The 27,829-nt window shown below is 49.7% G+C and overlaps 1 protein-coding gene across 5 annotated transcripts in view; it reads right to left on the bottom strand.

Annotated features, from left to right (window-relative positions):
- Positions 1 to 21,387, bottom strand: part of NEXMIF (neurite extension and migration factor) — a 133,252-nt gene extending 111,865 nt beyond the window's left edge. For 4 of the 5 annotated variants that reach the window (XR_011101006.1, XM_068696940.1, XM_068696942.1 and 1 more), the window contains exon 1: positions 20,911 to 21,092. The gene's annotated coding sequence lies outside the window, so the exon portion shown is untranslated. Of the gene's footprint in view, positions 1 to 20,910; positions 21,093 to 21,195 lie in introns of those variants that run through there. The other variant, XM_068696941.1, reaches the window with a different exon arrangement.
- Positions 21,388 to 27,829: the final 6,442 nt, after the last annotated feature.

Below are 27,829 nucleotides of genomic sequence, written 5' to 3'. Positions count from 1 at the left end.
TCCTGGGTAAATTTATCCTTAAGAATGAGCTGCAGACTCCAGCTATGTTCAAGCTCTTCTGAAAGGAAGGCCGGGGGAGGGAAAGAACATTACAAATCTACTAACCATCTACCTATCTCATCTCCGAGACAGCTGGCAGCATTAGCTTTTTCTTCAGTAGTTGAAAAAAAAAAAAAAAAAAAAAAAAAAAAAAAGGGAAAAAAGAAAAAAGCTCTAATGGGATGCAAGCAGAACTATCATTATATGTTAACATAAACACCACGGCTCTATGCGAAAAGCCCTGTCAAACCAGCAGCCTGGATGAGCCGAGCTACTGAGGCTCTGCCGTCACCAGCAAAGGGACAATGCCACCACCAGCGAGTGCCACCACTGTCCTACTGCTGGCAGGAGACCGGACCGATGTGCACCAGAGCCGTGTTTTTGGATCGAGGAACCTGCCACAGGCTCAGATGTGAAAAAATCCCCCAGGTCCCCACGTTTCGGGAATAGGAACATGCCGCCTGGGAATAGCAAGCGCTTACCCACCTTTGCAGAAATGAACAGAATGAAGAAAAGATGACAAAAAGTCATTCCAGATTTGAAAGTTAGATCAAGGTGGTCTGGGCAGGAAGGTCAGAAACAAACCAAAACTGGTCTGTGAGCCCTGTGACAGACACCCCGTCAGTGCCATACCCAGCCACATTCATTGCTGTTTCCACAGGAACCCAAACTCGCTGTCCTGGTGCTGCAGGTCCGTTCAGCCTGTGTACAGCACTGAGAAACCAACCCCCTGCACCTATTTTGGCATCTATTTACGCTGCTTTCCAAAGCAAACAACTGTTAATAACACATGGGTTTTATAGCTTGTACAAAAACTGAATGAGATTTTGCCTGGCGGATGCTGACCACTGATCCCTTGTGTGTCTGCAGGCTGGGGGGCACCAAGAAGCGACTTCATCCAAATAAACCAAAACACCACAAACCAGAACATGTCTACTGACTATTTTCACGGTACAGGAACATTTTTAAAAATATATATCGTGCAGATTGCATGCCAGCTTATGTGCAACAGGCTTTAATTTCACTATTTTCATGTAATCGACAGTGTCTTGGTGATTTATTTTTTTTTAAACAAACGCAAACTTGAATTTCCTGTATTTTAGTCCTTAAAAAATTGAGTTCTGCCTAACAAGCAGCTGTAGCAACTATTTCTCTGTCTTTATTTATTAAGCAGAGCTGTCCACTGGTAAGTAAGATATGCAGATCCAACGTAAAATATTTATGCTTGGTGCAATACATCCAAGAATAAAAATCAGCAACGGGCTGGGAAACCTTACTTTGGGAGGTACAGCAATGGCAGAGGTTAGCAAGGAAAATACTGCTCCGACAGGCAGCACTAACGAGGAAGGGCTAAAAAAATCCCCCACTGCATGCAGAAAGGTCAGAGCCTGGCCTGCAAATAATCCAGAGTTTGAGGGGTTTGTCATTTAAACCGCATGCAAAAGCAAAGATAAAATCATGTCATCCCCAAAAGGCCACCTGGCCAAGATTTAGAGGTGGTAGAAAGTATTTTCCCTCTGTCTCGCTCCGAGAAAAGAAAGGAAATAAACAATACAAACCATGAAACAAACAAATAACAAAAACCCCACAACCACACATGCAAAACAAACCAGGGAAAAAAAATAATCAAAAAAACAACCACAACACTGCTGGGGGGAAGAACCATATGTTTTCCTGCAATGCTAAGGGATGGAAATCCGTCGATTAAAGAGTTAAGAGACGCTCTAAAAGTAACTCACCCTGATATGCTGAGAATTTGCCGGGATCTCACCGAGAAAGGGTGCTTCTTGCACACCATATGTTCTGCAAATGCTTGTAACAACACAGAGGGGAGCCGGGGATGGAAATCCACCTTGGCTGCTGAGTTTCCCTGCTTCCTCCAAAACAAGAGCGGCCAGCGGACAAAAACGGTGCCGGGAGGCTTCAAGACCCCGCAAAGCCCCCCGAGGAGGGCAACATGGGCCGAGGTGGAAGCAGCAGGAGGGAGAGGACCTCAGCAGGAAGGGCTGGGGTGCTCCCACCCAACCCACCTGCCCCAGCTCCTGGGTCCTCCCAAAGGTCCTTGGTCATCTAAGAGCTGCCCTGAAGATACTGCCGGGCTCTCTTCGTTCAGTTGGGTTGGGTTGAGTTGGGTTGGGTTGGGCTGAGTTGTCTTCTCTCCCCCTTGCAACAAACCTCAGATGAAATGCTGATGAAGACACTGCGGATGGACTTCTACTACACCAACAAGTCAAGGCAAATCTAGAAATGCCTGCGGGTGCTGGCGTAAAATGCCCGACCAACCCAGGCATCTCCCCCCCGACTAATACCAGCAAACACCTAACTCCAGCCAGGTGTCAGCACAGCACAGAGACATCTCCAACACCACTAAGCTCCACGAAATGGCCCGTTCCACACCAGCCAGGTGGATTTTGGGGTATGCAACATGCGTAACGCTACTTCTTGTCCCCCATGCTTTTCTGAAAGAGACCTCCCTCGCCACTGAGCTCATAAATGCACTGACCAGGACAGCTGGAGCACCAGAAGAGAAGGGAAGCACTGACCAGGATCAGCACGTACCGCATCCCGCGGCCGAGCCCTCCTGAACCTCTCCTCAAGTCGCTGCATCAGGAGTTCATTATCGATGAAAACCACACAGTGAACACAATCATTTAATTTTATTGTTTATGCTGCATGACAGTATCTGGATGGGACTGTAAACCTAAAAGGCAAATTGCCTTCTTAAAATCTGTTAGAATTTAAGGGACTTAGAAGTTCATTTACATACCTTGTCTGTCCCAGTTTCCCCGTAAGAATTTAGAAATAATACTTTTTCCAATATAAAACCTTTGTTCTCTGCTGCAGCTATGTGGAAAAAAAAATCTATACAAAATAGGAAAAACTCTCTGAATGTATTTATACAGATATCTTCGCAAAAATAGCCTGGAAAAATACAGGAACTCTGATGATCTTTTCTCAGTATTGCTTATTTTAAATGCTACTCGCAACACCGGGAGGTAAAAAAGCGTTCTTACAAACAACAAATTTTGAAGGTGATGACATTCCTTTGCAAACATGAGCTGCTGCCAACAACTAGCCACATATTTTTTTCTTCCTCTTCACCATACCTACATTTTTAAGGAGCACTCCTTTTAATTAGAGCCAGAACTCATGAAATGGGAGGCCACGGGACCGCACGCTAAAAACCACGTGCGCAGTAGACAAATGCTGCCTTTCTTGCTGACCAGAAAGCCAATCCTTTCGCTGTCTAAAAACCAAACAAACACCTGATCCCACAAAGCCCAAACCAAATTCTTCTGCCTGTTCTCCCTCAGCATCCAGAAAGCAAGGTGGGCAGGAGGGGAGCACGATGAACTCTGGTCTCCTGCAGTACGGCTCAGCCAGAGCAACTGGATGCCCACGCTGAAATCATTAGCTGCAATTAGTTACCACTGGCATTTAAAACATTTTTAGTTAACTTGAGATGCAAAGACTCTGCAATGCATTTCTCACAGAGGTATACAAAAATATGGAAAACGTGAAAGCAAACATCTACTTGAATGTGAAAATGTTCGTTCCAGGATGCTCAAAGTGCTTTTCATGCTATGTTATCACCTACAAACATAGGCAATATGACATTGGAGAGGTGAAACAGCTTGGGGGTAGGAAGAGGCTGGTTACTTAAAACTGGGCTCGTCTTTCCTTCCCAAATTTGATACTTTACATTTTTCGACCTAACGTATCCTTTGAGATGAGCCTCTGAAGCTAACGTCTCACTCTGCCATACATTCAGTACAAAATGAATTAAGAGATTAGTGCATGTGCTGAAGGTCATATAAATATCTAAAAGACTGGAAACAATTTTATACTGGGAAAAAAAAAAAGAAAGATTAAACCTAAACGAACGTGAACATGCCACTGGAACGTTGCTGCCAAAGAGTGACCCAGCCCCACCACCCAAGAGCTACGTTAGTTTAGGACTGAATTTAGGATCCTGTGCCCTGCCAAATACCCATCACAACCTCAACATCATCATCAAGCACCACAGAGCAGCACGACGAGAGGGTTCCTTTGAACTCTCAGCCATGAACCGCCCGTGCGTGCCCAAGCACCAGGGATGGGAAATTTGGAAGCCGGAGCGCTGCAGAGCGAACCCAGCCGGTCCCAGGCGGCGTGCGAAGCAATCCCCTCGGAGGCGAGGGAGGGCAGCCTGCAAACGTCCCCCCCAGCGCCGCCCCGTGCGTGGTGGAGACAAAGCTGGTGGCCACTGAATGCCAGCACGCAGACCGTTACGGCGAGATAATGCATGCACACAGCATGCACTCCGCACTCGAACTGTTTATCAGATTGTAACAGCACTGCGGCATCCAGGAGCGTGGATGTGCTGTTTTGTTCACATTTTAATGTGCCATCTTGCAGTAGATGCTTGCACAGCAGAGTAAATACAGTCTCTATATATACCCTGTGTGGGCGTCAGGGGTTATTTCTGACTGTCTTCATTACACTTCATTGCCAATTTAAATGCAAAAAAAAATAAAAACCTCAACAATTCTCAGAGTGATTTCAGGCCGTTTTTTTTTAATCATTTCCAGGACCTTTTCATTATGCAATTTCAAATTCTTATTGAAAGCTCTTCCTCTTACAAAGTTATCCTTGATGCAAGTCAAGCAAACCAGACGCGCTAAACCTTCTCCCCCTTCCTCCTTTGTTAATAAACACACATGAATAACATTCGCGATGTTTAGCCTCAAGAACAGTTTAATAATAATGCCGCATCTTGCTTTATATGGAGGGAGCTACAAAAGGAAACTCAGAGGCTTAATAGGTACAAATACTGCGCTTCGGTTGCAATAAATAAATAGTGCTGAACTGTAGAAACGTACCGACAGCAGTGATCTGAAAGATGTGGGTTCTGGTAACCCTCAAGCTAAAGCCGATTAGGTTTTGTTACATAGGTCCTTTGTGTATTTTTGTGCTGCTATACCAGTTAAATTGACCTCTACAGGAGCAGGCGCTGCTTTCATTGTTTAACGGCTTCACGTTTTAAACCTAACTACGGATACTCAGACGTAAAAAATAAGACCAGTCCCCCTCCAGCCCTGCACACGCGCCGTGCCTACCTGTGCACCGAGAGCAGCTCCTCTACAGCAGCACCAGGATGAGGATGAGCCCAGCAAACAGGCCCCTGGCCTGCCACCAAAGACAGCCTCAAAGGCGGAGAGATGGATGGATGGATGGATGGATGGATGGATGGATGGATGGATGGATGGATGGATGGATGGATGGATGGATGGATGGATGGAAGCACTGGGTGTGAGACCTGCTTGTGTGAAGACGCCCGTATTTGCAGAGCGCTGCCTGACCGTAGGGAAACGCCGTGAAGGAGCCGAAGGGAAGTTTTAGCCAAGTTCCAGGCATGTATGTTTTTTCCCGGAGCTCCTAGGAAGCAGGATTAGTCAGTTTGGCTACAGGCCATAAAGCATAATTACTTCAGTAAAATATGTTTAAATATGTAACTGCAGTTGCTAATAGGGGAGCCCAGCACCACCGCTACGACGGGATTCCATGGAGCAGCAGCTCAGGCACGGGCACAAAGCTGAAGATCGCTCCCAAAGGAATCGCCTTCTCTTCACAAAGGGACTTCAAGAAATGAAACGCAGGCAGGCACCGACAAGGAAGGAGGGCAAAACGGTGTGGTTTTGGAACACGTGGTGTATCAGAAGAGATAGTTTGGGTACTGCAATGAGAAATGTGGCAGGGATCTGTTCATGCAACAGCCCGAGCCCTTCCTCCAGGAGAGCCGGCAGCCAGCAGAAGGCAAACTTCCACTGGAGACACGAGAAAGCTGGAGCTGCAACCCCTGGAAAACTTGGGAGACACTGCTGAGCAGTAACAAGCCTTCAAGATATTAAAATAAAAGAATGGTGCATTAAGCGATGTGGTAAATGCGATTTGTCATTTAGCACTGTGAATCTATGGATTTTAATGACAGGGTCTCATTTACATTTAACAATCAGTGTACTAGAACATTTCTTGGGAACTGGGGATATTTTCTTGTCTCAGTAGGAATATATAGAAATTTCTTCTTGATTAACAATGGAGTAGAGGAGTTCTGCCCTGAAACCTTAGGCCCTTGGTTTCTCTCAAGCTGGATGAATATCAACATAGCAAAGCGCAATCCTGAAAAGGAAAGCTCTCAAAAATTCAGTTGTTTGTAATAATTATGTATTTAACAATTCTTCTGCAAGAATACTATTATAAGCCACCTTACATTTTATTGTTCATTTCTACTACACATCTGCTTTAAAAAAAAAAATGCAGAGCATTAACAACATATCTTGTTCTAAATGGTACGTTTTGGATGTGACTTTGAAATGCACTTACAGCAACTTAGGAGCATAAATCCCACTGATACTCAATGGTATTTGTGCCCTTAATGCCTGTAGCCATTACTGAAAATCTCATTCTTTCCCAGAGCTTTGGAATTATTCCAGAGGTCATGCTCATAGAAAGAAATGGCAAGTGTCAGAAGGTATTTGATATTTTCCAGCAGTGCTTTGTAGCTTTAGGACCACAATCAGGAATACTAAAGTCGTGTATTTAAAACCATAATGGGGAGTTTAGGAAGAAGGGAAAGACTCGAGTCAAATTGAGCCAGTAAATTTGGGGATAAGGTTAAATCTTTGTTGCATACAAGCTGGCAAAAATGGGATTCCTTTAATTCTCCTGGCTCCTGGGGCTAGCTGCATTTCCCCGGGACACCACCACCAGCTCTGGCACCTACGCACCCAAAACATCCCCCACTCGGATGAGAACAACCAGCACTTCAGGCTTCAGTTAAGGCTGAACTAAACAGTTTAACTAGACCAAAGGAAACGTCTGCTTTTTGGCACATCCTAGCCAGCTTTCCTCAGGCGGAGGAAACCCCAGCACTGCCAACCACCGCCTCCTGGACAGACGTTGCTGCCCTCGTCCCCTGGGTGGACGCGCTGGTGTGGATGCGGTTGGCTTCCTCGTCTGCCATCTCAGGTGGGAGAGGAGCAGGTTAACCTCTGAGCAGCCGCAGGGAAGCTGGATGAATCGCGTGAGTCTACGCCAGCAGGTGAGCCTTTCTGCTAAATTCACTGACCTCTACGATGCTCATCGCCCTCGCCCCGAAGTCCCTGGGAGCTGGGCACCTGCAGCACCTCTGCAAAAGCGGGCCCCCAGCCTCCTGCTCTCACTCCTACCATCTGTGAAAAGGGGATTCAGAGATTTGTTAAAGAACCTTGCTAGCACCTAACAGGGCCACAGCCCCGGCTTTTACAGACAACAGGCTGAAAGCTGATGAATAGCAAGAGCTTTTGGCACTGGAGCGGGGTTACGCAGACATTTCAGGTTTCTGTGTTAAATTTCTGCAGGTCACAAAAAGAATTTTTATGCAGCGAAGCACACAGGAGATTGTTCACGGCAGACTTGGAAGTGGTGCTGTTATTTTGTCATTAACAAGAAAAGAGAAGACTAGAAAGTTTCCAGAACACAAAGTAAAACTCACGCTCCCAACATCTGCTTATAAATTGCTTACCATCAAGCTTTGTAGAAAGCCTCAGCGTTTTTATTCCCTCCTCCCCCCTTTCGTACCATCACTTTCGGCTTGCCAATTTCATTTCGGGAACATTTGTGCACACTTACTGGCTTGACTGCCTATTTGCTTGAACGAACGACAAACTCCGGGTGACATTCGGAGAGCAGGGCCACCACGCAGGTTATGGTGACGCTGTCCCAAGGCTGTGCCCTGCAGAGGGGCACTGCCAGCAGCTCCGCAGTCCTGCCGGAGCTCTGTGACCTCCCCTGCTCCCCAGCCTGCACGCAGCCACGGCCGGCACCGCGCCAGCTCCCGCGTCCCCGCTCCCCATCACCATCTGCGTGTGGGAGACGGCCGCGGTGCCAGAACGCGGGGGCTACGAGGTAGGGGAAGGCAGAGACAGGCAAAATGTGCCTGGGCTTCCCTGCCAGGACGGACCCCGAGCAGACACCTGGGCTGTCCTGGTGATGGAAGAGGTGACCAGGCTGGCCTCACGGGGAGGAAACCGCGACGAGTCTTGGATGATTGCTGCTAGCATCGCTCTGCCCTAAAAGCACCTAAAAAGCCCTAAAGGCCAGTGCAGCACTTGGCTTGCTGGATTCCTGGACCCATACCACAACCCTCGAGACATCGGCACCACTGAGTGCCCCAGTCTCCAGCCCAGTTTCCTCTTCCAGTCAGCTGCAAACAGAGATGGGCACATTCCCCCCCCGTACCGGCCTCCTGTCAGGACGGATGGCAAGCAGAAAGGGAGTGCTCCAGCCCTGACCCGCATGGGGGGTCCCTTACGAGGAACCAGGAACCCAGCATGCGTCCTGAAGCCCCACAAACCTGTACATCTCTTAGGACTCAGTTTGCTGCATGGCATTTCCATACAGCCTTGAATCCTCCTCTTACAGCGTGTGCCTGGATGTGCCTGAGGTGCAGGCTGAGACTCCCCAGAGGTGGCACCCGAGTGGCCGAATCAGGGCCTTGAACAGACTCACGGCAAATCCCCTCGCTTAATCCTTAATTAGGTTCTGTCTTTCTAACGTCAGGCTTCAACAACCAGAGCAGGAGAAGCTGCAGAAGCAGATGCCAGGCCGCCAAGGACCCCTCCACGCACCCCCACGCCACAACATTGCTTTGGCAGCCACATCACAGTGCCCCAGCGGGACGCAGTCACCCCGGCCTTATGGCAATTACGTGAGCAGAGCCCATAGCACACCCCGTAACTACACCAAGCTGCTCACCGCACCCTTTGCCTCTTGGCTTTCGGTGCTTGCTCCCTGTAGTTGCCTGCAGATGGACAAAACATCCACCTGGGATGGACGGGAATCAGCAAAGGCTGAAATTTTAACTCAAAATCTGAGCTTTACATAGCAATTTTAAGAACTCTCCCGTCATATTTTTCCTTAGTAAAAGCCAAACAAAATGTCTTAGATGCGAAGAATTTACAACCACCAAGAACAAAAGCTTTGAGAAAAAAAAGGAAAGAAAGCATTCATCATGTTTTAGGACTAAATCTTCTAGATCATTTAATTACGCTACTAAGTACCCTGCAAGTGCGTTTGCTGCTCTGACGGAGCCTGCCAGCAACCCAAGAGGATCTTCAACTCAAGGTGGCCACTCAGTTTGTGACCTGGTCCTGCTCAAGGCCGCTTCCAAGCCCTCTGTCCTGGTGTCACCGTCCCCACGCCTCCCCCACAGCCACTTGTGGGGGATGCAGAGCCGTGAGACTGCCCGGTGGGTTCTGCAGCACTGGTTAGCGGGCGGTAATTTTGAGCACCCATGAAGCTGTCTCTGTATCCCCACTCTCACCGTAATTAAGGCTTGTTGCTGACACCAGTTACTCTCAGCCCGTGAAGGCAAAGGGGAAGATGGAAATGAAACAACCTAATTTTTTGATGTATTCCAGTAAGAAGCCTGTTTTCTGTTCCTGCAAAATATAAACAAACACTGGATAGCCCTGCATAGCTAAGGCCATCATGTTCTCAAGGTAAACGTGGAAAAAAAGCCCAAAGAAGTAACTCCGGGCTTTTGAAAAGATGTCAAGAATTCGGCAGGAGATTCTGCCAGCCTCGAATGAAAATCCTGAAGATGGTTATTGGAAACACACAGAAACAGCCAACGACAAGAACCAGCAGTTCCTTTTATCCTACTGTCTGTGCCTACACATGAGAAATCATCCACCTAACCCACTTCAAATAGTTCCTCTTTCCAGCACGCGCTGCAGGAAAAACAAAGCTGCCTTTGTAGAGCTGAAGCCCCGCGCCCCGAGGCCGCAGACCTGGCAAACCCCGTGATACCCGGAGCCTCCTCCTTAACCCGAGTCCCATCTAAACCAACCACGAAGGAACCTGCACAAACTAACACGTCCAAAACAACTTTGTTCCATACAACATACCCTGAGTCCAGCAAACACCAGTTTAAACCAAAAAAATTACGGACATATAAAACATTGTGTTTTTGTTTTTTTTTTTAATATTCTACCTCAGGTGACTGCAGAGGAGGTTGTGATGGTGGACCCCGAAAACCCAATATTCAGATTAAAAAAAAAAAAAAAAGCACAACCTAACATTTCCTAAAGAATACATCACCGTAGTTGTTGATGCTTGTATTTCCACGTGCTTGATTTTTTTGAACTCTCTCCCGACAGAAAGCTGCCTCTCTTTGGTTTTGAGCTAGTGGCATTTGCCAAGCTGCCCTTCCATCCTCCGGCATCCCAGCTCCCCTTCCCCGCAGCCGCTGCTGGAAGAGCTCTGGTTCTCCTTCCCTTCTCACCCTCCCCGACAGACACCCCCTGCCCACGGCCGGACACAGGAACCAGCCCAATCCCTCGCCCCCTTCCCAGCGGGGGATGCCCCCAGCCCCCGTGTACGGGTGTTTTTACACCTCCCAGCACTGACAGCGCTCTCCTGGCCCGATCCCCTCGGCAGATGGAGAGGTGCCCACACCCAGGAGCTTGGCCTGGCAACCCTAAAGCTGCCAACATCGATTCCCCAAGCTGTCCACGGATGCTCACAGCCTTCTCGGGAAGGAAAACCAACGTTTCCAACAAAGCACGGCCTCTCCTCGGCAGGACGCGGCTCTTTGCATATATCTGCTAACGACATCGCTGCGTTTCTCCACCCCCTCCCCGGGTTTCTCCTTTTTGTCAAACTCTCCAGCATTTGTTCTGGAGCTAATTAAGGTCCCTTATCACCATGGCGAGAGGGGGGCAAGGTCTAACAAAACAGCATTAATGAACCGATTGTTTTCACCGGGCACATACGGCACTATAATCCCTAGGACTGGAACATATCTACACTTGGAAAAAAAAAATAAATCAAGTGAAGCAAGTGTTGTTTACATTTTTACAAGAGTTTAACTAGAAGCCCACGTAAAACTGGGTTAATCCACCAGCACCTGAGAACTTATTTTAACGGGAGATTTATGCTGGTTGGGACAGCCAGCTCCATCCTTTTTCCTTCCCTGAGCATATGCGCCAGTCTTGTGTCTACCACCCGACTCTTCTTCAAAGAGATGAGTTTCCCATAAACTTCATTAGTTAGATGCAGTTTTTATAGGTAATTCAGAGCCTCTTCCCACCTTTCTGGGTTATTAAATCTATTAACATCGCAGGGTATCGTTATGTAAGTACTGCTCACCTCCATTATGCAGCAGAATTAGAAGAGAGCTCTCAGAACCCAGTTTGCCGGGTTTCATCTCAGCCTCTACGAGAACTCAGGCACCAGAAGCAAACTAACCCGCATGGGATGAGGCTTCGATACCAAAGAGAGCGACAAGAAGGCAAGGAGAAGAGGAGGAGACCAAGCCCACGAGGAAGGTAAGGCTTACATGTGTCTCAGGCGAGTGCTGTGAGGAAGGCAGGGGGTTTTCTTGCCCCACTCCGCCCTCCACTTGTCTCCTCCAGCTCTCCTTTCATTTTCAATCCACCTTCCAGTCGCATCTGAGATTTTTAATACCACCTACAGTCAACCTAGACCAACCCTTGGAAGGATCCCCTCCAAGAAATGTCTAGTTTAAACGCTTCCAGAAACTGTGCTTCATATTTCTACTCCCTCTTAGTTTAGGTTCAACTGGCTCCCCAGATGCTTTTTGAAGAAACTGCTAAAACGGGTCATTTTTTGACAGGAAACCAGTCCCGGCCAACAGTAATCTTCAGAAAGCTCTCTCCACCTTTTACTGGAATAGAAAGCTTCAGAAGAATAGTGTGAGTCTTTTAATTAAGTATGATAGCTTCTCCATGGCATACAAAAAGGAGGAAAGTTCTGTGTGCAAAACTTTGAAAAATTGCCTCGTTTTTTCAGCACTTCAGGAGTACGCAAACTGAAACGTGTGGGGTGTGCTCACCTTGGTGGCTGCCCCAAAAGGCTTCGGCTGATGCCGCATTGGAGCCGCGTGTCCCTAAGGGGATGCCAGTGGCCACCGCCCCATCTCAGTAACAGAGGGAGGGGAGGGACAGCATCTCTTTCCCCTAAATTTCCTCTCACCGCCCCGGGCCCACCCCTCCTGCCAGCCCGTTTGCTTCCCAGCTTTCTCTAGAGACAGAGCCAACGTTGGACGAGCTGAAGGATCCTCCCCAGCCAGAGCAGCCCCGTTAGCTAGGTGTAACGGAGCATCCTCGTGGGTCCATCCCAAGGCACGAGGGACCGCAAGCACTGCTCAGCAAGGACGGCAGCAACCGTGGCACTGCCACAGGGCCTCCTGCCTCCTGCTCTTATCTTGTGTAGTAATCAAAATTTGAGGCTCAGATCTGGAACAAAATAGAAGGTTTTATAAAAAAACATCTGTATACGAGAAGAGCCAAGGGACACCACACACGAAGAACACTAAAAATATGAGAAGCCAACCTAGCAAGAGAGGAAATGTTTTTTCTAGAACTGGAGACGTGCTTTTAAAGCAGTGGTTGTTATGATCAGCACCAAGAGACTTGGACTCTTTCAACACACGCCACATACTTCAACTAATTTTCACAACACCCCAGGGAAGCCAACACCTCCATATTAGCAATCCCATTACGCAAGCGGGGCGAGCAGGACAGAAAAGCAGCGTCAGCACCCTACATCCAGCAGAGCAATGGTGTGTGTGAGTGCTGCTGGGAGGACTGGGCTCGGGCTTGCTTGGCTCAGACCACTACACGACACCTGCCTTGCGTTTTCAGTGCACGCCTACCTACGTCGACTGCTTCAGAGCGTGGCTTCGGATCCATCCTCTGTCCCTCCTGGTAGTTAAACGCTCAGCCTGCGTGGTCATCCTGCCCTCGGAGGGATCACACATTTCCCAGTGTAAATGGGCTCCTCTGCGGCACACCCGGCTGAGCAGTAAGCGCTGCTAATGACGCTCGTCATGGGCTGTTTGTTCCCTGTCCTCGCTGCAGGAGAGGAGCACGTGCGCCGGTCGGGATGGTTTTTAATAAATGCGTGTTTGCTCTCGGGGTGGCACAACAAGACCACAACCAATGCGCGACCAATCCAAACGCAAACAGTGCACGCTGCTACACGCTCACACCGGGTGCCCGGGGTAAAGAAATGGACCTGGCACCCAAACCACAGCCAGTTTGGGACCTGTTCATATGACCTGGGGCACCGCACCGCTGCCACACACACACTGCCCTCCATGAGATGGGGCTCAGCACCAGCACGAGGCTGGCCATGAAACTCAGGCCATTCATCTACCACGCAGTGACTTTTTTTGGATTGAGTTCTCCCCGAATGCAAACCTCCTTAAGTCGACAAACGCCACGCAATTACAACTTCAGGCCTCTTGGCTTTGTTTAGCCAATGTAATTTGAATTCCAGGAATCCTTTGCTTGCAGGGACGCCGCATATACGCCCGGAAAACAAACACAAAATAACATGAATGTAGGACACGGGTTTGTGATGAGCGTTGCTTGTCCCTGTCAACCGGCTGCGCTGATGAATAACACTTACGATGGATCAGATCGCCCACCTACTATGACCGCAACCTTCCCGTCTCCAACAGCCACGTGCTCCTCCAATTAATTGCTCAGAACTAATTGTCAGATGTAATTTTCAGCCAGCAATTTCTTCTTGCCTTCCTCCTCCTTAATACATTCCTTTCACACGCGTTCCCTGCAGCACCTGACTCGCTCAGCAATCTTCCTCCTTCCTCACGCTCATGCATTATGTCCTAGACCTAATCTCTCCTTGCAGCTTCTGAGCAGAGCTCTTCCAGGCAGCTGACATTTAAATAACTTCTGTATTGACTTTCCTCTGCTGTACCTCGAGCCCTCCTTGTTTTCCTTGTGTTCATATTCCAATTCAGCTCCGCACAGCTATTGCGGAGGATATTGGAACGCAGCTTGACTGATAATCAATAAATACCTTTACCCTGCAGTTCCTCGGATGCAAGGCACAGGAGGAGATTCCCCTCTCCTCGCATGCACACTGGCTATTTTGGATGAACTTACAAGGGCGGAAGAAGGTTCTTCCCAAACCTGGTTGCAGACACCGCTAAGCCCGGGAAGTTTCCTTTAACTCGCATTAAACTGATACAACTTTTAATTAAAAAAGTAATTTTGAAAAATTGCTTGTGCGGTGCGTAAGGTGATGTTCAGACAGCATCACTGATCCCCAGAGTTCTGCAGCCTTGAGTTTAATAAACTGAATTTTCAAAAGTAAACACAGCTTGCATCAAGCACAAGCCCTCCTATTCCAGGCCAGCCTTCCCCGTGCACCCCTCCGCAGCGGGCAGGGGCGGCTTGCACCACGGGGCTTCAACCCCAGGGCTGCTGCCAGGGTGCTCAGCCCTCACCCCTGCCCACTGCCTCCATCCCACGGGGATGGCAAGAAGCAGGAATTCACCCCCAAGAGCATGTAACCCTGCCACCCTGCTGGGTTAGCACACTCCAGCCTTCGATGGCTGTTGCTTGGCATTTATTTTGCCTCGTGCTTTATTTCCCGCAGCAGGTGATCTCGCAGAGACTCATCTTTGATACATCAGGAGAAAGGACATCGATGCTGACATCCCATCGTCCTGTACATGAGGCTCTGCAGCCCCTCAACCACTGGTGAGCGCCTCCACGCAAGCAGGACAGGCGAGGCTCAGGAAGCAAACGCGTCGAGAAAGCAGCACGCGCTGCGCTGCTCCGAAACAGCAGGCATTTGGTTGTTAAGTCAATGTTATTAAATATAAATACAGCGTTTACCACTTTCATCTTCGCTTCCTTGCGTTGCTGTTACTGCAAAGCTTCCAAGGTCATCAGAAATGCCAAAGGGATGGTGGCGTTACCTCCTCTTGCCTGTTCCACCAGGACGTTGTAGGGCCGCACGTGACTTCTTCCTGCCGGCAAAACCCCGCATAGTTCCGCACAAATTTCTTCAGCCAAAGAAAGCAGCTTCAAAGGTTTTGTTGTCCAGCGCAATAAGACGAATGCTTTAACGCTCAGCAACGCCCAGTGACGCATTTCATTCCCGTGTCCATCAGCCCTAAGCACGAGTTGTGCTTACCCAGTGAGACCGAGCTTCGCCAACGCCTTGTTTCATGAAACGGACATTCAGATTTGGCCTCGGCTCCACAGGGTACTTAAGCATCTGCCCAAACACGATGTGTGCAAATACTTCAGTGAGGTCTGATTTTAGGCTATCTGGCAGCACACACAACAAACTCCCGAAGATACAACGCTCCTTCTTTATCTGAAGAGCTCTACTCCGCAGATCAGCCTTTCAGAGCTGTGCTAGTTTCAGCTGTAACAAGCTCTTCACACTTTTTGTAACTAATGGGCTCCACATATTCATCTCCAAAGAGATAAATTCCCTTCCTCCCTTTCCCTTTTAAATAAGCCAGGCAACATTACAAAAAATAACATCTGTGCCACAGTTATGCAAGAAGCAGCATGATCACCATTAAGCTGCGCACTACAAAAATAGCTGATTTTTTATTTTTTATTTTTAATGAATAAAGGTTCACCTTTAAGCCTTGGGATCGGGGAGGCTTTCAGTGCCACCTCTGCTCCTTGCTTACGCTAAACTACCTGCTCTGCTGCCCCTCCTTGCTGATGGGGAGCTCGAACGGACCGATTCTGGCTGGAAAGGGCTGAAACACGCGGTAAGAAGAGGAAGAATCCCCGAAGTGTTGTTAGCACGTGTATACGTTTTATTGCAGTATGCAAACAGCATTATACATTTCCTTGCAACGCTTAGCAAGCCTTCTCTTTTCATAAATATAGGTCAGCAGAGCTAAACTCTGTTTTTGCCTCAACTCCCACTTTAAATGCATAAAGAATTGGATTTTTAGGGAGCCGAATGAAAGAAATGGTCTATTTCATGCTATTATGTACCCAGCCAAGGATCCCAAAGGGTTTGTTTGGGCTTTAAAAACAAAACAAAAAACCCTTGGCATTTGTCAGACTAAAACCATTTTTCTTTGGTCTTTGCACAACCGTCCTTCCCAGATCTGAATAAATAACAGCAAACAAATTCCCCCGAATTGATCACGCTCTGCAGCCAAACCACCGCAGGGCATTGCTCTGCCCACAAACACCTTGGGGCACCCCAAAAGGTGGCCACCTCGCCTCCCCAGGGGCAAACCCAGCCCCAGGCCCGCTGGCCACCGAGCACCAGGTCCTGGACCCACACGGCTGATGCTCTACACGTGCACAAACCCCAAACCAAAGGTAAAGCCAAGCCACCAGCTCGCGTTGCCTGACGGAGCGATGAATTTTGAGCCAAGCAGCTCAAGGCCAGCAGGAAATTCACCCTTTCAAACCAGGGACCTCTCGTGCAGAAAGGCTGGCGCTGCAGCAGCTAGGACGAGGAAAGGCTCAGACGGAGAGAGAAAGCAGGGAAGGAATTAGTTCAAATTAAAGAAAGGAGCAGGCACAGTAAACAAAACCGCTTGTGCTGCAGTACCGAGTCCCCATCAGCCGATGAGCTGCCCAGACAAATACGACAATTAAGGCAGCGAAGGTTACTGGGTTAGGACAAATTGTGCTTTCCGCAGGAGGTTTCAGCTGATGGCTTCTCTGCATTTGCTGTGCCCGACTGGGTTACCCACGGGTTACCCACGGAGCTGCCCTGCTCCAGCCGAACTCGCAGCCCCCGAGTCCAGCCATGGTCCTAAATGTTCCCCGATCCCCGCACGAGCTGCTGGATCTCCAAGCCATCACACCCACCCACAAGGGGCCCGGGACGAGCCACCACACGGACAGGTGATGTTGATGCCGTGGATATCCTTGGACAGACACAAACAAACCACAGGAAATTACCGCGAGTCGCTCCCTACAGAGGCAGTGGGGTCACGAAGATCGGGGTTTGCTTGTTTGCTTTAATATGAACTGAGAAATTGTGGTCAGCAGCAGGCCTTTTCCCTTCCCATCTTCCCGAAAATTCCACCCACCCCTCCATGTTAAAGGCAACTCCCAAGCCAAACTGCTCACCCAACGTCTGAAAATTGTGTTTGTTCTTCAGAAAAGCATTCGTAGCTAGAACAGCCCCTCTCCCCACCGCTCTCGTTTCCAGAACCGAGAAAACCCCAAATTATTCCTCACCCTCTGGGGGAACACGGGGAACGCCCGGTCCTCAGAGCACGGTCAGAGCCTGGGGCTGCGGCCAAGGAGTGGGAAATTGGGGCTGGCGCAACGGATGGGAAAGAACCCTTTTTTATATATATATAAAAACCTTATAGTTTCAGCTAAAATACTAAAAATTAAAGAAGAGCTTCAGTGGCACTTCTGAAGAATTAAAAAAAAAAAAAAAGGCTTTGGAAGCTTTAGATTTGAAGCTTCACAAGCTTCTTATGAAAAATGCAAGCTTTGAAAAACTTCTGAAGATTTAATGTTCTTACTTTGGGCTCTCCTACTGCCAACGAACTATGGATGCTGTAACTAATAAAAAATAATTAATGTCAATAAACAGGCTTTTCAGAAGGCCTCAGCTTCTCTTCCCCATCAAAGACTCGAGCCATTCATCGGGACGTTATGCTGGAGACAAAATCCACGGGGCCCCCCTCTTCTCTGTGCCCGGTTCTTCTGCCCTAACACTCGCCATCAAAACCCCTCCTGGATACTTTTAAGCGCAAGGAAATGAATCGAGACTTGTTTTTCTCAGCACCCAGCTCCAGAGGCAGCCCCCACACCCCCAGAAAGGGTAAGGGTGTTTCGGAGAGGCGTTAGGAATGGCTCAGTGCACGAAGCGAGCAGGAGCAGTGCCAGGCCTCGTGGTTGGGCGCACCACGGTCATACCAAAGGGCAAGAGCAGGAAAGCTGGGAAAGAAGATCAACCCGAAACCTCTAGTGACACATCCACCCATGCTCTGCAGGCACTGCACAAACAAAATTTATTAAAAAGAGAGAGAGAGAGAGAGAGAGAGAGAGAGAGAAATACAGGATCGGTGAAAGGAAGCAATTAGGCAGCAGAATTTTCTATCACGGGAGGCTATCGAGACGAGAGCTTGGATAAATTAGGCATTTTGTAATAAAAAAGAGTTCCCAGAGCTTTGTTAAAACCACACAGGGCTGCGGGGCACCAAGCACCTCCCGCACCCAGCAGGGTGGGAAGGAAACCAAGCCCCGGCCCCGCGCTCACCCTGCCTGAGAGGGACGCCAGAACGCCTCCTGTACACAAGAAATTCTCCAGATTTAAAGTTTGAACACGAGCTAACAAACGCCAGGGATGAAAGAAATCCCGGGATGAAAGATCTCCATGACACCTGCTTTGAATAAAAAGGCACCGCTGCAAAAAAATATCAGAGACCTGCTGGTCTGGAGCCTTTGCTCCGTGCCGCTCCCCAGACGTCGATTTGGGAGCGATGCGCACAAAAGCGGCGTTACGCAGCTGACACGCCATTCCCTGCACACAAAACCCACCCGGCGCCGCTGCCCGAAGCACTGCTGAACCAAAGCCACCTCCTCCATGAGGGGACGTGGTCGGGGATTCAGGGATGAGGCACGTGGCCGCAGCCATCGCCGCCTTGCGCGGCTCCTTCCAGCGCCTTCGCTGCAGCTCGGCTTTACCGGGCACCCCCAAAACCCAGAGCTGTGAAACCAACGACGCCAACACTGAGGTGCAACAGCAGGGTGGTTTATCCCAAATTTGTGCATCCTTCAGACTAAATCCATGCTCAACACACGGATGCTTAAACCAAGCAACTGCCTCTGCTGCTCCCAACCTCACCACTCAGCTCCCAGCACCAGGATGCAACCCCTATGGGATGTCCACACCACTAGGACACGCAGGAGCCTTCACCAAACGCACTTGGTGTTACACCACACGTCTTGCCAGCTTGCTGACCACCTGCCCAGATGCCCAGGTAGCGATGATGAAGCCAACACAAACCGCGCTAGCAGGACACAAAGACTCAGCACCCAAAAAAAAAGGCCCAGCCCTCGCCCAGGTGAGGAGGAGGGCCTGGCACGTCGCAGGTGGATCGCATTGAAATTATTTCGCTCCCAACTCCCCAAATACCTTTCTGCGAACGCCCTCACAGAGCCAAAAGTGCTGTTTTTGAGAGGCAACAGCAATTCTGCTGCATTTGATGCTCACTCCACCTGCCTTGCCAGGCCAAGCACAAAGCCGGTGACTGTGGTGTCCACGCAGGACTCAGGCAAAGCCGGGAACTCTCCTCCCCGAGGAAAAGAGCATTTCCCAGCGTTGCCTGTGACAGGGCATAAACTTTAAGGGGACCATTCGCTGGGGAAATCAGCAGGGCAGGAATGGAGCTGCTATTGCTCTGGCCACGACGGGCAAGGTGGGTTATATCTGCTGCCCTGCCCGCCGGTGCTCGCGTCCTACACCTGGGCTGCCGGCCCGAGCCGCGCTCCTTTGTCTGGCCATACTTCCTCCCCAGGCCTCCCCCCGGCTTTGCAAACTCGTCCAAGTCTTCCCAACACAGAAAGGGAGAAGAAAACGCCAAAAACACCCACCAGGCATCGACCCCACCGAAACACCGCCCTACGCAGCCACGCTCGCCGACAGCCACCCGGCCACGATTCTCTCCCCTTTTTTATCACCCGCCCCGATCCAAAGGACTTCTCACTGACCATCCGCGAGGGGAGACAGGGCCCTGCTCCACAAGACAGCAAGCAAAAAAAAGAAAAAAAAAAAAAGACGAAAACGCCCCAAGGCCCCCCCGCGCCCCCTGAAGCAGAACGAGGGGCAGGGGAGGGCCGGCGGCTCCCCTTCGCTGCCGCCTTTCATTGCTGCTGAGCCCTCGGACTGGCTCCCTTTATTCGCAGCCGGATACGCGCTTTCAAAGATACTGTACTACTGTGTAGGCCGACCGGGGGACTCTCTTTTCTTCCCTTAGTTAGAGCTTTGGGGAAAATCATTATCCGCGAAGGCAGAGAGCCGAATCAATGCAGCTTTGTACGGGCCGGGGACCCGCAGGCGCTGCCCAAGGCCCCGCTCCGCCCTGCGCCCACCCTCCCCACGGGCTTCACGCGCTCCCACAGCGACAGCCGAGACCCCACGGCCAGGCTTCAGCCCCTTGAAAGGAAAAAAAATGCACATATACAGACGCAAAATAATAACAGCGATAGTAAAATAACAATAACGGGAGTAATGAGCAGCGTGGCGTGGAGCGCTGGTGCAGAGCGAGGTTTGTTCGCCCAGCAGGTTGATTTATGGAGCGGACTCGAGGCGCATCCAGCCCTGCTCCTTACATAATTGCCGCCGGTTCCACAGCTCCGCTCCTTTTGTCAAACATTAAATTTGCCACAAGTGCTTCGCCCGCAATCGCCGCAGCCCCAGCCCCGCACCTGGCCGGCACCCGGCGCGGGGTGCCAGGAGCCAGCCGGGGGCTGCCTTTGTGGGTTTTTTTTTTGGGGGGGAACGGGGGAGGTGGTGATGGGCTTGGGGTTTATTTATTTTTATTATTTTTTTTTTTTTTTTGGCTCTGTAATTTCTGTGGTGCTCCGCGAGCTGGCGGCCTGCGGGGCTGGGGATGGGAAGGGAAGGGATGGGGAATGGGAAGGAGGGAAGGGAAGGGATGGGGGAAGGAAGGGATGGGGGAAGGAAGGGATGGGGAGGGAAAAGGAAGGGATGGGGAAGGAAGGGAAGGGAAAAGGAAGGGATGGGGAGGGAAAAGAGGGGATAGGGAAGGGAAGGGAAGGGAAGGGAAGGGAAGGGAAGGGAAGGGAAGGGAAGGGAAGGGAAGGGGCCGGCCGGGCAGATGGCTCGCTCTGCAGACAATGAGGCGGGCTCCATCCTGCCCCCCGCTGCCCCCTTCCCCTTCCCCCCGGCTCCGGGGGCCGCTCCCCGGCCCTCCCATCCCCGCAGGCCCCGCGCAGTGCGGGCAGGCCGCGGCCCCCTCCTTCCTCCCCTCCTCCTCCTCCTCCTCCTCCCCGGGGGTCTCTCTCCCCCCACCCCCCCCCACCCCGCACTCACCTCAGCGCCGGGCCCGCGAGGGAGGAGGAGGAGGCGGCGGCGGCTCCTCAGGGCCCGGCGGCGGCCGCGTCCCCCCCCGCCGCCCCTCTCAGCGCCGCTCCATGCGCGCAGGTGGAGGCGCCCGCCCCTTCCCTCCCCCTCCCTCCCCACCCTTCCCCTCCCCTCCCCGCTCGGCCGCCGCCATTGTTCCCCCGGCCGCGGGGCCGCGCCTGGCGGAGGGCTCGGGAGCGCGCGTGGGGAAGGGAAGGGGCAGGGAGGGGACGGGACGGGACGGGGCGGCCTCACCTGGTGCTGCCCGTGCCGCCTCCTCCTCCTCTGCCTCCTCCTCCTCCTCCTCCCGGCCCCGCTGCAGCCGCCGGGGCCCCGCCGGGGAGGGGCAGCATCGCCGCCCGCCGCCGCTCCGCACCGCGGCGGGGCCGCTGTGGAGAGGGAGAGGAGGGAGGAGGGGAAGGGAGAGGGAGGAGAGGGAGGGACCGGCGGGGAGGGGAAGGCGGCGGCGCCCCCTCAGTGAGGGGGGAGAAAGTTTGGGGGGGGGTGGTGAAGCCTCGCCCCCCCCCCCCCGGGTCTGTCAGGGGAAGGGGAAGGTGGGGGAGAAATAGGGGAAGGGGAGAGGGGTGCGAGGCCGCCGGGGTGGAAGGGGGGAGCTGTGGGTTACACAAAATGCTGCTTTTTCACCTGGGAACCAGGCCAAAAAGTTGCTTTAGGATTCAGTCACGGCATCACCTGGACGTGATCCTGTGGGATGTGATCCTGTGGGACGTGCTCCAGCTGCTCCTGCTCTGGTCCCCTCCAACCTCTGCCGCTCTGGGAGTCCCCAGGTTAAAGCACCCAGCGCTGGAGTCCTCGCCCCCAGGAGACGGGGCACACACAGCAAGGAGCAGCAGCGCCCAGCACCTCCACCCCAACGCAGCCCCACACCGAGCAATGAACCCCTCTTGTCCCTCGCTAGCAGCTGTGCCACACTCTGTATCCAAACACAGCTCGTTCCTGCTGCCCCTACTCAAAGCACCGTGCCCTGCTGGAGAGGAGGTGAGCGATGGGGCTGGGGCCGGGGAGCGAGCCCTAAGCCCCGCAGCAGCACCCCGTCCTACTCACAGCCACGGCTCTCCCCTCCCAGCAGCAGCCCGGGGCTGTGGAAGGTGCAGAGGTCGGCCCCTGCAGCTCTGCTCTCTCCTGTAATACCATACTTAATTTCACCCCGTGTTATTTTCTTGACAGGAAGATTGAAGTGATGTGAGTGAGTAATTAGGGTCAGGTGAGACAGTGACGGTGCATCTGGCAGCACTCAGTAAAACAAACACACTTCGGGCGGTGTTCATTACCTGCTGGGCACGTTTCAAAATACCCCGAGCTGGGGGCAGGCTTTGCCCTCAGCCACACCTGGAGCCCTTACCTCCAGAAATGCCCCCAAAGGCACCCCGAAGTGCCAGGGTGAGGGTGGCTGGAAGCACTGGGGCACTGCCATGCACCCGCCAGACCTCCCCAGCTCCTCCTGAGGGCTTTGGGAAGGAGAGCTCAGCGGTGCTGTGCGTGGGGACCGGCCACTACAGCCCTCAGCAGTACCTAACCGCATGTATAGGGTTAGAGGCAAGGGTGAGGAGAGCCTTTGTGGAGATGGAAGGACGTTCAATTAAACAAGCATTGCACCTGGATCCAGTTTAGAAGACAACAACAGGTAGTTAAGTGCCTTCCTTCCTCGAGAACACAAACGTAAGGCTTGCTTAAAGGTTATCCTTGTAGCTGTGGCACAGCATAACGTCTTTAGTTTCCTGCACGCTACTCATTTAGGGTGCTTCATTTACAGAACTACCACAACATCCGTCCATCAGCAGCACAGAATTCTGCACAGCATCTTGGGCAATCTTAAAAATTAACAGTCTGTGCACTGTGATCCTTTTATGTACTGCCACAAACACCTGCAAAGTGCGCTGGCTTGACGGGAGCGCAGCTACCCACCTCAGCCGGTGGATATTAAATTTCCAGGCTGTCAAATAAGAGACTTGCAGGTCTAAGAACGAGGTGCCAAGAAAACTCCTCTTGGCAGGAAGAGATCAACACAACCCTGAGCGAGGAGAGATTGCAATGCCATCCGCCGCCTCCCTCTGCCCTGCCGTACACCCTCATTGCTCTCCTGACCTCCCCAATACAGTGCAGCCGCAACGTGCATCGCAATCATTCACTACAACCTGTAAGACGGAGCAGATCAGACATTTACATCTGTCCCATCCTCCCAGCTGTCTTCAGACAAAATCCTTGTGCCCAGGCACGTCTGTATGCCTTCAGCCAACGCTTGCTTGTCTCCCTCCTAGGAAGCAGGAGTTAGAGTCCACGATAGCAGACCCCCGATTGTGGTAACAGGCCGGATTCACACAACAGAGCCACAGCTTCTCCCCCGTGGGTGACCCACACGCCTGGTGGGGATCTGGAAGGAAGGAGAGAACGTGGGAGGGTGCGAACAGAGCGGAGAAGACGTGCTGCACCAGACCTACTCGTGCTGGGCGAGACAGCCCTAACACCGCAGCGCTTCCCAAACCACGTGGAGGCCCCCTGCGCTGCACGGTGCCCACCACAGCTGACAGACCCTAATGCTGCCAGCACCACAAAGCAAGGTGTCTGAGAGGTCTGTTATCCTGAGAAAATTATCTGAAAAAGTTCTGCTTTGGGGATGGAGCCAGGGAACTGCCTGATGAGGAGACAACATCAGACCTCCATCTACAAACTGCTGCACGAAGGAATGATTTTTATGCCGTTACGAGCAGAAAAGCGATTGGAACTGGAGGCACTCCATGCAGTGGGGGGCTTCGATTCAAGCAGGCGAGGGAGTCACCTTGTCTCCTCCTTTCCCTGGTCCTGATGTGTGATTCAAACCTGACTGTGCTGTGGGAAACAACTCTGAGCCTGCAAACAGTGATTCACTCTTACTGAGGCTGAAGCAATTCCTGAAGAACAAAGCTGGGATTATGAACCGCCAGATACCAAATTTCTCCTTGACTGTCACACCTGGCAAGCCTTAGAGCTCTATCAAAAACCTCTGAAATGCCACCCTAAGCAGTCTCTCTCGTTATGAGTTCCACCAGTTGCAGAAAGGCTCCCCCAACACTCCCCAGTCTTTTTGCAGACCCCTTCCAGTGCGCTGTCTAAGAGGAGCTGGAGGAATGTGTTGCTATTTAGTCCGTACCTTCTCTTCATCCTGACTGGCAACGTTTCAGAAACACCGAGAGAAAAAAGAAACTCAAGGCTGTTGTTGACCTCTCTGGGCAAGGCAAATTTCTGCTGTGCTTGGCAGAACTGTGGAAAGAAAGTGAGGAGCGTCCCAGATTAGCTGTCCAGTCTTCTCCATTCCTTGCTACGTTCCTTGTTCCATGAGTTAAACCTCTCCACCCCTAGAAATGGACCCTTCATTGCAACTCCCATCACAAGGCTAAAAAACACATCCATATTCAAGTCAGAAAGTTCCAGCAGATAAATATCCCATGGTGGAAAACATTAAAACTGCTTCTAATAGCCCCAAATTAGTCCACACCCATTTCTCCCCATCCCCCCACATCCCTCCTGACACTTCAACATTAAATTTGAAATCTTTGTTCAAATTGTACATTTATCTTACCAGGCTTCCGTGGCCAAACACCTGATTATTGGTGGCTTCTGAACAGGAGGAAATAAAAGCATACATTTGTGCCTTGGCCAAGATGAGTACTCTGCAGACAGAAGGCTCTGTGTTCTTTCATTTCCTTGGCAGGACTAACAACCTTGGCCATTTTAGGGGAGGCTACTGTATTAGCAGGAAAAAAAAAAATCACACAAAAAAAACAACCCAGCAACAACAAAAAAGGTTTAAGAATGGTCTGGTGTATTTGCAGTAAGCCAGAACACACTGGCTAGACCAAGAAAAAAAAAAAAAAAAAAAAAAAGCTAGAAAAAAAGCACACTGGTTACAAAAAAATGTGGAGAAGGCAAAAGGATCAGGACACATACAAAAAAAAAAATGATGAAGGAAAGAGCGAATAACTCTGAACGCTCAATAACACTGAACAACAGTTTGAGACCGCACAACCAACTGCAGCAGCAGAGCTGTTGATCGATTTGCCTCTTGGATAGCCCCCAAGCTGAAAGCCCCAATTCCACATCACCACCAGGAGCCAGTCTCTTCTGCACTCCTACATCCTTCAGCCACTGATGAACGAATGGACGAACACAAGAGGTAGTGGATAGAAGTTGGCTCCTCTGGCTTAAAGCTCCTGGATTTCTGCACAGAATTTCTGCTCGTGCACCAAGCCGTGTGCTCACTGAACTTACTGCTCAGGCATCGATCCTTGTGCCAGCACGTCTGGAAAGAAGCAGACTTGCTGGGGATTCACAATGGATTTGATCTACTCAGGGGCAGTAAATCTAGCGAACCAGATGATGCGGGTCGCCTCTGCTACGTGTGCTAGACCAATGAACTGCAGATAGGCAGTAGATGCTCCTGGATATTCCACAGGCCAAACCTAGCCACTGCTTTGGCCAAGCTGCCACGCATCTAAAAATCCTGGATGAGCACAGCGGAGTTGAAAGAGCTGGCGAGAATTCTTTGCCAACAGATGGAAACTCAAATTTTATTTAGCCTTGTCATCTTTCATGTTATGCTGTCGTCTCTGTTTGGGGTGGGCTGCATGGAAACAGAAGTTAAGTCCTGTTCATTTCTGTTGGAGTTGTCACTTGTAGTATTCTAATAAATAATTTGATTTCTTTAGGAAACGTTAAGCTCCCTGTGCCTGGAGGCACCTTATACTTCACGCTCTTGCTTCAAGTACAGAGGATGTTCCAGCAGTGAACGGATTCTTAGCAGCAGAGCTCATGAAAGTGGTTGCTCTTCTTGCAGACAGAGCAGCAGTGCAACATGGCCACATAGGTCTTGCCATCCCACTTGCTGCTTGGCCCATCTACAACAGCAAATCCAACCCAAGAGAAACTTGTAAAAGTGAATTCATCTTTCCAGCAAGTGTTCTCTAAAATGAATATTCATGAAAAGGCTCCCTTCCTCTGAGCCTAAACATCCTTCAAGTGTTTTTCCTGAAGTTCCACGAGTCACCTTGCACCTCATCTTTGCATCAGCCTAGAGAATCACTGAACTTAGCTCTCACCTCATTTAAGCCCCATCTAATTATGAAATTTAACTACAGTCAAACAGCAGTTTTGCTGCATATGCAACTCCCATTATATTTTGATGTGGGGAGACAGGAAGAAAACCTTTTTTTTTTTTTTTTTTTTTAAAACATTCAAGCATTTATACAGGACTTGAGTGATGTGTAAAAGATCGAGTCCTCTCCGATATATTTAAATTGGAAAAGCTTCTTCTTGCGTGTCTTGGATGCATCTACATCTACCTGAACTGAAAGGTATAAATCCTGGTGGGTTTCGTGCTTATTTTTCTTCAGGACTGTAGTCTGCAAACTACAAGAACAGCAGTTTCATTAGCATGCATTAACCAGTGACTTGCGTATTACCGCTGCTGTCTCCAATCAAGGAATCATTTATGGAAAACAAGGGCAGAGGGAACAAGATGCTTTGGCAGCTCTAAGATTATACGCCCAAAGCTTTATACCCCTCTGTCTTATATTTTTACGTTAAAGTATCATGAGATATTACCATATTTTTCATTATTATTTGTGGCACTAAATACTGCAGCACACAGTGCCAGATGGCTAATATTCAGAATAAAAATAATGCAAGGCCAATCTTAGAAAGACTCAATGAGAATGCGACAGCATGTATCCATCCTACTTTCCTAATGCGCACAGCTAAAATATTAACAGACTTAAAATCTGTTTTTTCCAATTTGGAAGAACAGCACATTATAGAACTACATGGATGCATATATACAACTCTGTAAGCATGTATCAAATTTACACGTCTTTCAATTTTATTTGTGTGTTTCAAGCATCTTAACACAATACGTAAGCACATCTTCTTTCACCGTTTGTAAGGTTATTTTGCCCAGTAAGGAAAACCAAATAGTTTTGAAATACATTAGTAATATAAGCAAAAACCTTTTTCCAGAGACTGTTATTGGTACTTTTTTTTTTTTTTTTTTTTTTTAATATATAAACAGCTTGAGTCCTAAACTTAACCAGATGGAAACGTGCCTACAAAGAGTTGGCTCCAATTCAGGAGCGACTGACAGCCAATAGATGAGCCAATTTAGACCATCGTATGCCAAAAATGGTCAATCATGTTATCTTATGTGTGACTCTACCCTGGCAGATGCCAACTCTATCCAAATGACTTTAAGCATCTTTTTGGAAGACAGGATTATTTTACACACACTTAAAAACATCATAATAATGCTTGATTTTTCTGGAAATATTCCACTTAGTTTCAGCATTTTCACAAGAGATTTTTATTAATTTATTTTAAAGATTTTTTTTTTTAATACAGCCTCCTAACAGAAAAAAATGCTTTCCAATCCAACAAAGACTGATTAAAAAAACAAACTGCAGTTCAGTAAGAATTCCCCATTTATTTTAATATTAATAAAAGGAAAGGCTTACACCTGTACAAACCAATTTAGCTTCTTTCTCCAGGTAAAACATTTACTTTTGAAAACAAAACAAAACAAAAAAACAACAGTAAGTATAGATTAAGTGTGCTTTATGTTACCCTCATCATCTTCCCCCAAAATAAAGACTAAAGTCAAAATTAATGGATGTTTTTATAGTGAAAGTTGTTTGCTTTATTTATTTATTTTGTAACTCAAGTTCTTAGGGAATTATTATTATTATTTTTACCTTCTAAGAAGGAATATTGAAGGTATGCTGATAAACTGCCCCAGACTGCAACAGGAAAGGATCTCTTCCTCTGTCTCCACTGTAACATTTACATTCCCCCTCTAAGGAATGTAGTGCTTGTATGCTGACTTTTTTATTCTACTTCTTGTACC

Source organism: Anas acuta, chromosome 13 (genome assembly GCF_963932015.1).
Source record: "Anas acuta chromosome 13, bAnaAcu1.1, whole genome shotgun sequence".
Taxonomy (NCBI): domain Eukaryota; kingdom Metazoa; phylum Chordata; class Aves; order Anseriformes; family Anatidae; genus Anas; species Anas acuta.
This window is presented reverse-complemented; position numbering and strand designations above follow the sequence as displayed.